The sequence below is a fragment of the Triturus cristatus genome, chromosome 3_1, assembly GCF_964204655.1.
Source record: "Triturus cristatus chromosome 3_1, aTriCri1.1, whole genome shotgun sequence".
Lineage (NCBI taxonomy): Eukaryota > Metazoa > Chordata > Amphibia > Caudata > Salamandridae > Triturus > Triturus cristatus.
In genome coordinates, this window is record NC_140583.1 from 243,383,427 (window position 1) to 243,397,261 (window position 13,835).

Here is a 13,835-nt window from a genome sequence, read left to right on the forward strand (position 1 = left end):
CCAACCATACACAGTATAACTGGAATTTAGAGGTCAGTCCTGGGTCAGCCGGGATTGCAACTAATACACACAAAATAGTGCAAGAATGCATGGTATATGAGTGGGTGCCATTTTCGTTTTCCCTACTTTATGTAGTCCAGTCCTATCAAAATCATGGTTCCAACAAATGAGAAGTACTTTTTTTCTTAACCATTAAATTCTATTGATAGGGCTCCAGAAATAATTAGCAGTAGACATGGATGCATGGTATATGAGTGGGTGCCATTTTCGTTTTCCCTTCTATATTTAGTCCAGTCATATCAAAATCATGGTTCCAACAAATGAGAAGTACTTTTTTTCTTAACCATTAAATTCGATTGATAGGGCTCCAGAAATAATTAGCAGTAGACATGCATCTTAAATCCCAGAGGATTATTGTGAAAACAGCAAGGAAGTCTAAGACATGATTATTCCCAGCCAGCAAACTAAAACCGAGATCCGAAACATTTGGGTGGTTTTCTACACCAAGTTAAATAAACTGGCATAAAAATGCCTCCCACGGCACACAATCAATGGGTAGTGGCACATACATACGCGATGAGGCGTGAATGGTCATGTGCTTGGGGGAGACAACAGGTACTTATTGCCTGAGAAACTATCCCCAAGCTAAGATGTGAGGGAAGGAAGATCTAAATAGGTTCACAGCCGGGACAAGATCTTTGATGAAGTACGTGAGGCGCAAGTGGTGACATTGATGGGTCCTCTAACAGGGAGAACTCGGACAATGACATTCTCATGGGTGATTTTTTAACTGTATGTTAACAGATTTTGACTACAATGTGCGCCGGCCTGTTTACCTGCAAGGTGCTATAAATAGGACGCCACTGAGAAAGGAGAATCAGTAAATCACAATATTTGTAGGTTGAGTTAATTACACATGGCATCTTAGTTAATTTTTAGGATAATATTTGCACATTGTTTATACACTTCTACATGCACTACATAGATATCCATACTTCAGAATGGATTGGATGGAGACTGACACTTTGAATTGCTTCATAAGGGCCCTACTTGATCCGCAATGATCAAACGAATCACATGAAGACATGTATAAGGATGCACATAGATATGCAACGGTGCGGTTCTTAAATGAATATCTTTGTCTAGCTGATAACAGGGAAATCGTATAAACCAAAGGGGTCGGTATGTAAGGCTTGTATGTTTACAGAGACAGACTTTTACAATCAAATATACACAAATAGTATTCAATATAGACTCAAAGGATACTTGGGAGGTCTGAAAGAAAGCAAATCACCACAATGAGGGAATGGTGTCATGGCCATGTTGACCCAGGGATATAGAGGAGACTAATTTCCCTTGTGGTATCCCTGAACCCTCAGCACACCCTAGACAATTACTTTTAGGATCCCACTCAGTAATCAAAGAACTTGCTTGGTTACCAAGGTTCAGCCCATTAACACACACTAGGGATCTATATGAGGACTCTGATGAAGAATGCCACTGGGAATCCCAGTGGATTGGAGCCCTTTTAACATCATACGGTGATTCCCCTTGGTTTATTAGATAACTTAAATCTATAGTTAAATCCCCTATTGGGGTAGCCATACTCTTTTCAGAAGACTGGCCTATAATGTAGGCTTCCGTTTTTACTGCTTTTTACAGATAAAAATAACAAGCCTTGTGTTGTTTAACCAAATACAAAATCAAGATACAAAAATGCACATAAGTGATTTATAGTGAAAGTTCACTTTTACAGGGGGTCCCTTGGAAGATGGGGCGCTGGGCAATTGACCAATATGCCCTTGTCTTAAAACATCTCTCTCTCTGAGTTCACACTAAAGCACCAGCAGAAATGATCAAGTGTGAGGATAAAAACAATCAGCAAGAAGAAAACAACTGCAAGTTTCTGAGTGACCTTTTCAGGTCGGTTTACTGTTCAAACGCAGCACCATACTCACGCAGAGCAGGTCTCTCACTATGGTTCGCGCTTATACTGTGACTCGAAGTATATGCAAGTCCAGTGAGTTGTTGCAGATGGGGGCAAGAACGAGTTAAGAACAGCATAATATTACCCAACAGAAAGATTTTGGAAGGCTGAAAAGTGGTGAAAAGTGGTGAAGGCCGGTGACCAGGATGAGGAAGCATATATTTGTGCAAGATCGTAATTTCGTTACATTGTTTTTACGCGCAGTTAAAGAGTTTTGATGCATAAAGAAATGTTTATGTTAATGTTCCTTGTATCGCTGGCACATTTAAAACAGGCTTCTGTTCGACCTTGAAGAGTGTCGTCGGTCACGAAGCCGCGAGATGGTTCTATCATCGCGTGATTGGCCCTTCCGCCTGACAACAATAAAATGTCTCTCCATCTCGGCTCTATAATAGATTTCTGCATTGTACTGGGTTAAAATAAATGTACTATTATTTTAATATTTAAGATATATGGCCACTGCGCTCCGATGTAAACTCGCGGCATTATGCCAGTGCCCTAATGCAAACAAAAAAGTGCGTCTGGAGCAATAAAGAGGAGAATGTCACACCGCCGGTAAAAGATTAAATCCCGGCGGGCGTGGATAAAAGGAGACAGGGTGGCAACAAGCAGCGATTGACATGCCTTGCATGCAATCATTGCACTACCTTCAGCATGATTCGTGACGCCGAACGACACGCACGAATCAACACTGAAGGCGGAGCTGGGACGAGGCTTTTTGGAATCGTATTGATTCCAAAAAGCCTCGTAAGACGAGAGCAGCGCATGCGCTGCCTAAGTCACGAGACCTAAAAAGAAAAAACATAAGGAAGCCAAATCAGAATACTACCACATGATTGCTTGCTAGGATAAATAAATGTGAAATGGTGTGAATACACTCCAGTCATAACTGGTTACGTGTGACAAAGGGTGCTAGTGCACAAGGCACGCAATCAACAGCTGCTATGCATCAGGTATGGGTCTTCAGATTTATTTTTATAAAGAGTTTTATAAAGCACAATCATAATCCTGGGGTATCAGAGTGCTGTATATAGTCTAAAAGAGACACAAAATACAAACAAACCAATATATGAGGGCTCTGGTCACGATATTCACAGCTAGTACTGCAACAATGGACTCAAAGATATTTCCATTGTAATGGCAACATTATGAAACATTGTTTCATCAGCTGAATATGAAACCTACAGTGGTGCAAGTCAGAACATTACTCAACCCTTTTAGTAAGGAGGACGACCGTTGACGTCTTTCGCAATGCGGAGGACACAAATGGGTCCTCCTCTAGGGTGGGGCGAGGCTTCTGTGGGGGCTGAATTGGAATCACTTCCACATCAGGCCCTGCTCCTACACCGGCCATCAGTGACTTCGGCAAGTCAACATCACTGGTCCCATGCGTAGATGCAAAGATGAGCAGGCAAGGAAGCTCCTTGCTCGTCCTTGAGTCTCATCACTCCAGCCTGCCTCAGCCAATTTGAGAAGCATTGCTAAAAAGGAGAAGAGTCTCCACTTTCCAGCGATGCCTTTTTCACACTGATCCCTGCTGGTGGATCATGGATGCACCGTGATCCATGAGCAGGGACCGCTCGACAACAGGGATTACCATTTTAGAATTGTGTGTGTGTGTGGGGGGGGGGGTCACTCCACAAGCCATGGTGGAGATCCCGATGGGGGATGAAATTATATATTTAAGTTTTCCCTTCCATGGGGTGGTTGAGGGGCACAGGTGCAAATAACTAACTTCATTATGAGTCACCCGCATTTGGCTCTTTTACAAGGAGCACATCTTACAAATACATTTCTCGAGCCATTAGAGATAAATGTAGCAAAATTGAATATGCTACTTACCAGTATGCATCTGTTCTTGGCATGTAGGGCTGCTGACATTCATATCTGTGCATAGATCGCCGCCTAGTGTTGGGTCCGGATGTTTGCACGTTGTTGTCCTGGAAGAGTCTTCGAAGTATCCTTGGATAGGTGACTCCTCCCATGGACTACAGTGCGCATGGGCATCCTCTCCATCCTCAGATTGTTTTTCGCCATTGTGGCAGTGATGGAGTAGATACAGAAAGTGATGACCATGCTTGCAATAATTCTGAGAGCTGCAGCTGCGACAGGCGCCGGGGAGGAGGGAGGGCGATATGAATGTCAGCAGCCCTACATGCCAAGAACAGATGCATACTGGTAAGTAGCATATTCAGTTCGAGGCATGTGGGCTGCTGAATTCATATCTGTGCATAGAATACATAGCAGTGCCCTCTATTGGCGGCGGCTACCCGTGCCAGCTGCAGCGGTCTGAAAAAGTGTTTTGAGAACAGCCTGTCCTACAGCTGCCTGCTGTTTTGACTGCACATCTACGCAATAGTGTTTTGTAAATGTGTGTGTAGTGGACCATGTGGCTGCTCTGCATATATCATGCAGGGGAATATTTCCTAGGAAGGCCATGGAAGCCCCCAACTTGCGTGTTGAGTGGGCTCGTGGTGGAATAGTTAATGTGCGTTTTGCCTTTTGATAACAGATTTGAATACACTTAACTATCCATCTGGCTATCCCTGCTTTGGAGATGGCGTTACCTTTGTGGTGTGGGGCAAAGGCAACGAATAGTTGTTTTGTCTTCCTGAAGGGTTTAGTCCTGTCGATGTAGTACATGAGGGCCCTCCGTACATCTAGTGTATGTAATGCCCGCTCTGCAACAGTTTGTGGGTTTTGGAAGAAAACGGGCAGTTCAATAGTCTGGTTCATGTGGAACTGCGATATTACTTTGGGCATGAATTTGGGGTTGGTACGTAGTACGACCCTGTTGGCGTGAACCTGAATAAATGGCTCTTGAACGGTTAGTGCCTGGAGTTCACTAACTCTTCTTAGGGAAGTGATCGCTACCAGGAAGGCTACTTTCCAGGTAAGGAATTGAATCTCGCATGAGTGTAGAGGTTCAAAGGGTGGACCCATCAGGCGTGTGAGGACCAAGTTGAGGTTCCACATTGGAGCCGGTGGGTGACTAGGTGGAATGACTCGTTTGAGTCCTTCCAAGAATGCTTTGATGGCAGGCACTCTGAATAGAGAGAGGTGCTGCCTGGTTTGCAGATAGGCTGATATTGCGGTCAAATGGACACGTATAGAGGTGTACGCCAGATTGCATCGGTATAGGTGTAAGAGGTAACATATGATGTCGTGGATGGATGCGTCCAGCGGGTTAATGTCATTATTACCGCAATAAATGACGAACCTTTTCCATTTGGCTGCATAGCAAGCTCTTGTAGTGGGTCTCCTGGCCTCCTTGATGATGTCCATGCAGTCAGGTGGCAGATTGAGATAGCCAAACTCTAGGACTTCAGGAGCCAGATCGCCAGGTTCAGCTGTTGCGGATCTGGGTGCTGAACCTCTCCATGGTTCTGCGTCAAATGCGCGGGTTTGATCCGCAGCCTTTGATGCGGTACCACGGAAAGTTCGAGGAAGGTGGTGTACCACGGCTGGCGTGCCCACGTGGGAGCAACTAGGACGAGTGTCAGGGAGTGTTGTCGGAGTTTGCGAGCCACCAGCGGTATCAACGGTGCTGGGGGAAAAGCGTACGCAAATCTGCCGGACCAGTTCATCCATATCGCATTGCCCTGCGACTGCGGATGTGGGAATCTGGCGGCGAAGCTTTGGCATTTTGCGTTTTCGCTTGTCGCGAATAGGTCTATCTCTGGGTGACCCCACTGCTGGAAGTACGGTTGGAGTACTGATGGGTGTAACTCCCACTCGTGCATCTGGTGGCTGTGTCTGCTGAGCAGATCCGCCATCTGGTTGTCCTTGCCGGGGAGGTGTTCCGCCATGAGGAACATGTTCCTCTGAATGGCCCACTTCCACATGCTCTGAGCCAGATGAGACAACTGTGGAGAGTGTGTCCCTCCCTGTTTCTGTATGTAGTACATTGCGGTCATGTTGTCCGTCCGGATCAACACGACCTTGTTGCACAGATGTACTTTGAAAGCCTTCATGGCCAGGAAGATTGCCATCAGTTCCAGAAGGTTGATGTGCATCTTCTTCTGTTGTGTCGTCCATAGTCCCTGCACTGTGTAGTGTAGTACATGAGCTCCCCATCCCTGGAGAGACGCGTCCGCTGTCAGTACTATTTGTGGAACAGGCTCTTGGAACGGTCGCCCCTTGCAAAGGTTTTGTGGATTCCACCAATGCAGAGAGTTGTATGCCCGACCGCTCACCAACACTAGGTCTTTCAACTGTCCTTGAGCCTGATTCCACTGACGTGCTAGGCACTCCTGAAGTGGGCGCATATGTAATCTCGCGTGCGGGACTATGAAGATGCAGGAGGCCATCATGCCTATCAACTGCATAAACACTCGCGCTGGAAGCGAGTGATTGGGTTTGAACTTGGAGATCAGCAGTTGTATGCTGTTGATCCTCACTAAACTTGGCTGAGCTGAGGCCGCCAGAGTGTCTATAGTCGCGCCCAGGTACTGTTGTACGTGTGCGGGCTGGAGATGGGACTTTGGGTAATTTAGTGAGAATCCCAGACTGTGAAGAAGGTGAATGGTGCGGGACATATGGCTTGCACATTGCTGGGCCGACTTCGCTTGAACGAGCCAGTCGTCTAGGTAGGGGTAGACGTGTATATGCTGCCTCCGTAAGTGTGCTGCCACCGTAGCTAGGCACTTCGTGAAAACCCTGGGCGCTGTTGTCACGCCGAAGGGAAGGACTTTGAACTGATAGTGCTGCCCCTGAACAGTAAACCTGAGGTATTTTTTGTGTGAGGGGTGGATGGGTATGTGGAAGTACGCATCCTTGAGGTCCAGTGATGCTAGGAAGTCTCCCTGCTTGAGAAGCGGAAGGACTTGCTGTAGAGTGAGCATGTGAAAGTGCTCTGAAAGAATGTACTGGTTCAGGGGTCTCAGGTCTAATATAGGCCTGAGCGACCCGTCCTTTTTTGGAATTAAGAAGTAGAGGGAGTAAACCCCCGTGCCCTGCTCGTGGATGGGTACGAGCTCGATAGCGCCTTTTAGAAGCATACTTTCTACCTCTTGCTGTAAGAGCGTTAAGTGCTCTGAGGACATAGGACGGTTTCTTGGTGGTATTGTGGGTGGAGTGGAAGTTAACTCCAGACAGTAACCGTGTTTTATAATATCTTTGACCCACCTGTCCGTGGTGATGGAGTTCCACGTGGACAGGAACCGTTGTAGCCTTCCCCCGACAGGTGTTATGTGGTCGGGAGGAAGGGAGAGGGCGTCACTGCTTGTTCTTGGGGGAGGACCTGGTGTTGCCGTAGCCACGTCCTCTGCCCTTGGTACTGGAGCCACGATAGCCACCTCGGGTGTTCTTATCGTAGGTGGTCTGCGTATTACCCTTGTTATATGTTTGTTGTGACCCCTGTCCTCTACCTGCCCCCTTGTTTCCGGGGCGACGAAAGGAGCCGCTCCGAAAGGACTGAGTTTGTAGGGCGCCCATGGACTTTGCAGTGTCCGTGTCCTTTTTTATCTTCTCGAGGGTGGTGTCAACCTCAGGTCCGAACAAAAAGTCGGGGTTGACGGGCTGATTAAGTATATTGTTTTGTACCTCAGGCTTGAATCCTGAGATACGTAGCCAGGCGTGACGTCGTAGGATGACGCTAGTGTTGATGGCCCTGGCAGCCGTGTCTGCAGCGTCTAGTGCACATTTAATGGCAGCATTTGTGAGTAGCTGTCCCTCTCTGATAAGGATTTCTGCACCTTCTTTGTAGGGGTCAGGTAGGTGCTGAAGAAGTTGCTCCAGTGTGTCATAGTGCGCTCTATCGTAGCGAGCGAGGAGCGCTTGAGTGTTAGCTATGCGCCATATGTTTGCAGCTTGTGCGGCAACTCGCTTGCCGGAGGTCTCTAGCACCTTGGACTCTTTGTCCGGGGGAGGAGCGTCACCCGTTGTCTGCGAGTGTGCCCTCTTGCGGGCATTCGCCACAACGATGGAGTCGAGTGGTAATTGGCCTCTGATGTAAGTAGGATCCCCAGGTGCTGATCTGTATTTTTTATCGATCCTGGGGTTTATCACTCGTGCCCTGGTGGGTTCCTTGAAAATGTCAGTGGCTGGCTTGAGGACCCCCTTCAACATTGGCAGAGTCTTTACATGTCTTTCTGAGGATGCAAAGGTGTCCATTAGAAAGTCATCTTCGATGATATCAGAGTGAAGCTGTACATCATGGTTGTTTGCCGCACGTTCAATCAGAGCGTTGAACGCCGCAGTATCCTCTGTGGGTGATGTTTTTGGCCCATATAGTTGTGTGTCCTGTGCATCAAGAGGTGCACTGGGGTCTGCAGGGTCGCCCCAAGTTTGGTCAGGGTCCTGCTGGTCATCAGGGTCCGTGTCCACATGGTAGGGGACTTGTTCATCCAAGTAGTCCCCCAATGCATCCGTGTCGGAGCGTGTGGGGGAGGCCCGGTGTGGATCCTGGTAGGGTGAATAGAAGGGTTCATACAGGAGAGGTTCTGAGTCCACAGGCAGCTTCCTCTTTAGCGGGATCCTGAAAGGTTCCAATGGCGGTTCCGAAGTTATCCTTCGGCCGTGGAGAATCATCCTGCCAGTGTCGGCGTCGATGACGTGTGACGGAGACGGCTCGACAGGTGTAACCGCAGTTTTGGTGACCTGTGTCCTGAGTTGAAACGCCTTCGGGATTGTGGGTGGAGGCAAGCCGAAGGTAATGCTGGTCGGCACCGACGAAACCGCCGGAGCCGAACCGGAACCCGACGGGTCCTGGAGGGCGTCCTTGGATCTGCAGCCTGGCATCGCGCCAGGCCGTACTCGGGGCGCCTTAGAGGTCGTGGCCCCCGCCAGGGTCGTCGAGGCGGCTGCAGATATCTTCTGCGCCCGTGGCGCATCGAGTCGAGGTGCGGAGATCACCGTCGACGTCTTCGACACGTGAGGTTTTGGTGTCGTCGAGGGAGTGCTGCGAGGCGTAGCAGGCGGGACGGCCCTCGGTGTCGGTGGCGTCGACGCCGGTAACCGGGCAGGTTTGTCGGCGCCGATGACCTTCTTCCGTTTGTCGACTCCCATGTCGCCCGTCTCGAGTTCGGCACCGAAGTCTCTCTTGGTGCGGTCGGTGCCGACCCGGTGCGCTGGCGTCGAAGGTGTTGAAGGCCTCGATCCGACTAGCGCCACTTTCAGTTTCGGTTTCGTAGGAACCTGAGCAGCTTTCGGTTTCGGTTTCGTGGAAGGGAAACCAGCTGGCTTAAGCGGTAATGGCTGCCGCTGAACGTCCGAGGCCGGGCCCGAGGGCGGGGCCGAAGGACTGCGTGATAGGTCTCGGGTAAGGCCCGAAGGCGATCCCTCGACCGGAGCCATAGTCTGTGGCGCTGGTGAAATTTCGGTCTGAACAGGTAGGCCTTGTTCATCATCGGAGCTACTCTCTTCGGCTCCTAAGGCCTCCTCGTCGTCTCCTACCTCGGTGTCGTCTTCACCTCTGTGGAAGAGTGACTCGTCGGCCTCGTCCGATCCGGGTTCGTGTTCGTGTTCGGAAACGGGACTGGAGGGTAAGACTTCTACTTCTTCGACGTCGTCAGCCTCGTCGAAGATGTCAGCTGGGGCCGGTGCCGCGTGCTGCGCTTCGAGCCTCGCCGCTCGACGATTCCGCAGAGTCTTCTTTGAACGGAACCGGGCACAGGCCATACATGTCGATTCGTCGTGGTCCGGCGAAAGGCATTTGTTGCACACCGGATGGACGTCGATGTGTGGGTACTTCGCATTGCATACCGGACACCTTTTGAATGGCGTCCTGGATTCCATCGTCGAAGTAGAGTCGATGGACAGGCAAATGCGAACAAAGTCGGTGCTGAAAGTTAGTAAACTAACAAAAAGTATCGAAACCCGATCGATAAACAGTACCGACGCGAACTAAAGGCCTTGTGGCCTCGACAAAAGTTTTTCCTAACTTGAGCTAAGATAGCACATCCGAACCCAATGGCGGAAAAAAACAATCTGAGGATGGAGAGGATGCCCATGCGCACTGTAGTCCATGGGAGGAGTCACCTATCCAAGGATACTTCGAAGACTCTTCCAGGACAACAACGTGCAAACATCCGGACCCAACACTAGGCGGCGATCTATGCACAGATATGAATTCAGCAGCCCACATGCCTCGAACATTATTTTGTCTTATTGTGTGTGCTGCAACATGAACTATTGTTTTCTTATCTTTTTCTCTCAGCTTCGTTGGAGAAGATTTTGGCAGTGTTGGATCTTTGGAGAAGTTCTTTGAGTCAGATAATTGAGAGTGTGATCACAGCTTATCACAGCATAACATTCTTTCACTTCATAGCATAATCTTTCTCCCCCCCACCCCACACACAGCAATCATTTCTACAACTATCTTTACATTCAACCTAGGCCTGAAAGTTTCAGTTTGAAAATAGATGACATCTCGCTGCCTCTGAGGCTCTTACTTGTATAAAGGATAAGAGCTCTGAGGCAGAGTCTGATACGGAGACAGAATCGGAGGGAGCGGGTCACGAAGCAGGATATGGCGAGCACATTTTCAGTCATAATTCCTCACGATGACAAATCGCCTTCCAGGGATTCAGAGGAACATGGCCCTGGTAGTCATGATGTCCCTTTACAAGCAATAACTGTGCAGCGAAGATTTTGTGATGGTGTAGACCAGTGTAGAATGCAGGCAGATAAAGCGCCAAGCACAGAGTACTCACTTGGCAGACTCCCAATTTAGTCCTGCCAGTAATTCCCTCAGTCACTAGAAATGCTGGATGCAAGGTAAATACAGCAAACGTTTTGCCTATCGACTACTTTCATCTTTTTTGAATGTAGAATTCCTTAAGGAAATTGCACAGCAAACAAATTTGTAAGCTGAACAGTTTCTGAGGTAGGATGGAGGCACTCTGGCGCCTCACTCTAGGGCACTCCCACTTCATTATGGGACCTTAAAAAAATTATTGGCATAACACTAAATTTGGAAAAAAGTCCACAAACCAACCATGCAGTCTTATTGGGCTACTCGTGTGGTTTGGATAACATCCTGTTTTGCACCAGTATTGATCAGAGACAGGTCTTTGGTTTTGCAGGGTACACTGCATTTCAGTGACAATTCTGTTGAATTGTCACAGGGTCATGACAGGTTAGTCAAAATTCAGCCTGTCGAACATTTGTTTGCCAAGTTTCCAAAGATTTATACTCCTGGAAAGAATGTAACAGTTGATGAGCACTTGATAATGTAAAAAGGGCACTGATGTTCAGACAGTAAATGTGTAATCAAAGAACTCGTTATGGCATCAAGATGTACACGTTGTGTGAGTTTTACTGGTAATGTGTACACCCTGAGAGTTTACACAGGGAAGGCTCTGCAATAGATCTTGCTGGTTGTTCTTCCACGTTAGAAGTTAGTGAAAAGATTGTATGAGCTTGCCCAACTTCTCCTTCATAAAGGTAATAGCCTTTATGTAGATTACTTCTATACAGGAGTCCAGCTAATAAGTGAACTGTGCTAGGATGGCGTAGTACCATTAGAAAGCACCTCAAAGGGTTCCCTCATGAGCTTATTTGCAAGAAGCTCCATAAAGGTCTGAGCACTGCGTTCCATTTCAATGAACTGTTCGCTGTCAAGTTCTCAGACAGGTGGGAAGTATAGGTGCTCAATACACTTAACTGTGAGAGAAAGTCTCACGTCACAGTTTGGGGACAGTTGGCAGAAGTCCACAAGCCTGCCTGTACACTTGATTACATCAAGTATAGGGGTGGAGAGGATAAAAATGACCAAGTTCTGCAACCATATAATTCAAGTCGTAAAACTCACACATGGTACAAGAAGTTGGCTACTCGACTGATTCAGTTGGCAACAGAAGTAATGCATATGTTGTCCATCAGCAGACCACAACAGGAAGACTGATGTCCCTCCTTGACTTTCAATTGTCTGTTATTAAAAGACTTATTGCTGCAGAAGCAGTAGCCTCTACTTGGGTCTATTGTGGAGGACGTGGCAAGGTTGTAGTATCAGCACTTTGCCAACTGGAGTTCTGCAACAGAGCAAAAGAGGTGCTGATGCAGAGTTTGTGCTCGTCAAGGAAATAGGCAGGAGAGTATATATATTATTGTCCCTGGTGCCTATCTCAGCCTGCTAGGTTTCCCTAGGTGCTGACTGAGCTAGGGTTCAAAATCCACAGCTTTCAACACAGCATAAAAAAGGGTCAGTTTTCAGTGGAAAAACATGGTGTTCATGTTGAGTCCCAGGCAGATGGCCTACCTACACATGTAAGGTACTGTTTTTTTTTTTTTTATATAATCGGGTGACCGGGAGGTATGTTGGGTGGTAGGAAATTTGTGGCTGCCCACAGATACCAAAAGTTTCCCAGACAGAAACTTAAGGAAAATGTGTGCTTTTAGGCAAAGATTGAGGTTTGCAATGGCTTATCGGTAAGAAAACCTGGTGAGAGCCATGCAAGCCACCCCAACCTGGAATCCCCTAGGTGTCAAGTTTAAAAAAATGTGCAGGTGTGTTCGGATTCTTTGGGTGCCCACTAAGCTAGGTACCAACATCAACAGCGATTCACATTGCAAAAGAAGGGTCAGTGTTCAGTTGAAAAATGTCCAGGTTACATTTTGGTCATTTCCTGTCACGGAGACTAGGCCACACAAACAAGTGAGGTACAATTTTGATCAGAAGACATGTGGGAACATAAAATGTGGTAGAACATTTGGTATTACCAATTAGACTTTGGGCATTCCAAATGTAAGTCCGTGTGTAACAAAGAAAACATTGTGAAAAATGCCCTCTGAACCACATGCTTTTATGGGTGTGCACAAATTCAGAGACATACAAATAACTACTCCTCATAAACTCCATATTTGGTGCCCACTTCAGAAATGCATAGGTTTCCTTGATATCCATTTTTCACTCCACATATTTGACTATATGAATTGGTCTATACTTGGTACACAATGAAAACCCATTGTAAGGTGCAGCTGACGAGTTGGCTCTGGGTACGTTGAGTTCTTGAACAACTTACAAACCCTATATTTCCCCTTAAACAGAAAGGACTGGCACACTTATTGGTATATTGCTTTTGTATATCTACCATCGTAACAGCAAGTTACAGATGGAAACGGCATAAATGGCAGTTTTTCCTACTCATTTTAAATATTTATTTTAACAGTTTCTTTGAGAAAAGTTTGCAGGATCTACACATATGATGCCCTGTTGAATTTAAAATGTTGCCTACTTAAAAAAAAAAAAATCTATAGCTTTCCTGAATCACCCATGGTTTTTACACTGGTTTCCACCACAAACTGGAAGTAGGTTGAAAGCACAACAAACTGGAAGAATGCGCTACACATTGAATGCAAAACTGTGGTAAAAATGTTTTTTTCTGAATCGCCGCAGCACGTTAATGGAAGTTGGGAAGATGGTGACTAACACAGCAAAATTCTCAGTGATTCCATTTTAATGAAAACATATACATTCTTACTTTTTCCCCAAAAACTCAAAATGTTATCCCCATGTCAGGAAAAAAAGAGCTTACACTTGGTGTGGATGCCTTATGTGGGGGGGGGGGGGGAAAGTTAGGGAGGTCCAAGCCAGAACTACCTCTAATAGCCAAAAAAAGGCTCAGTACTGGGGGTGGAAAAGCCTCAGTGACCAAGGAGACGGATTTGCTTTATGCATCCTAATCAGCAAGATTGTGGTGTTTTATTTGGTAGTTCGTGTTTAGCACTATATACAGTTTACAAATGATCTCAACATCGGTCTGTACTGGACACAGTAATGTAAATGCTAAATCCAACTGGTTGGTTATGCCAAATCCATATCAACGGTGTAATTATACATAAATCATTGTTAACAGAAAGCAGAAGTTCACATTCAAAACTAGAAATCTAACATTGAAGATTTATT

At 47.0% G+C, this 13,835-nt stretch overlaps 1 protein-coding gene across 2 annotated transcripts in view; it reads right to left on the reverse strand.

Annotated features, from left to right (window-relative positions):
• Positions 1-13,835, reverse strand: part of UBE2Q2 (ubiquitin conjugating enzyme E2 Q2) — an 844,760-nt gene that overhangs the window by 337,111 nt on the left and 493,814 nt on the right. The gene's annotated exons all lie outside the window — the stretch shown is intronic.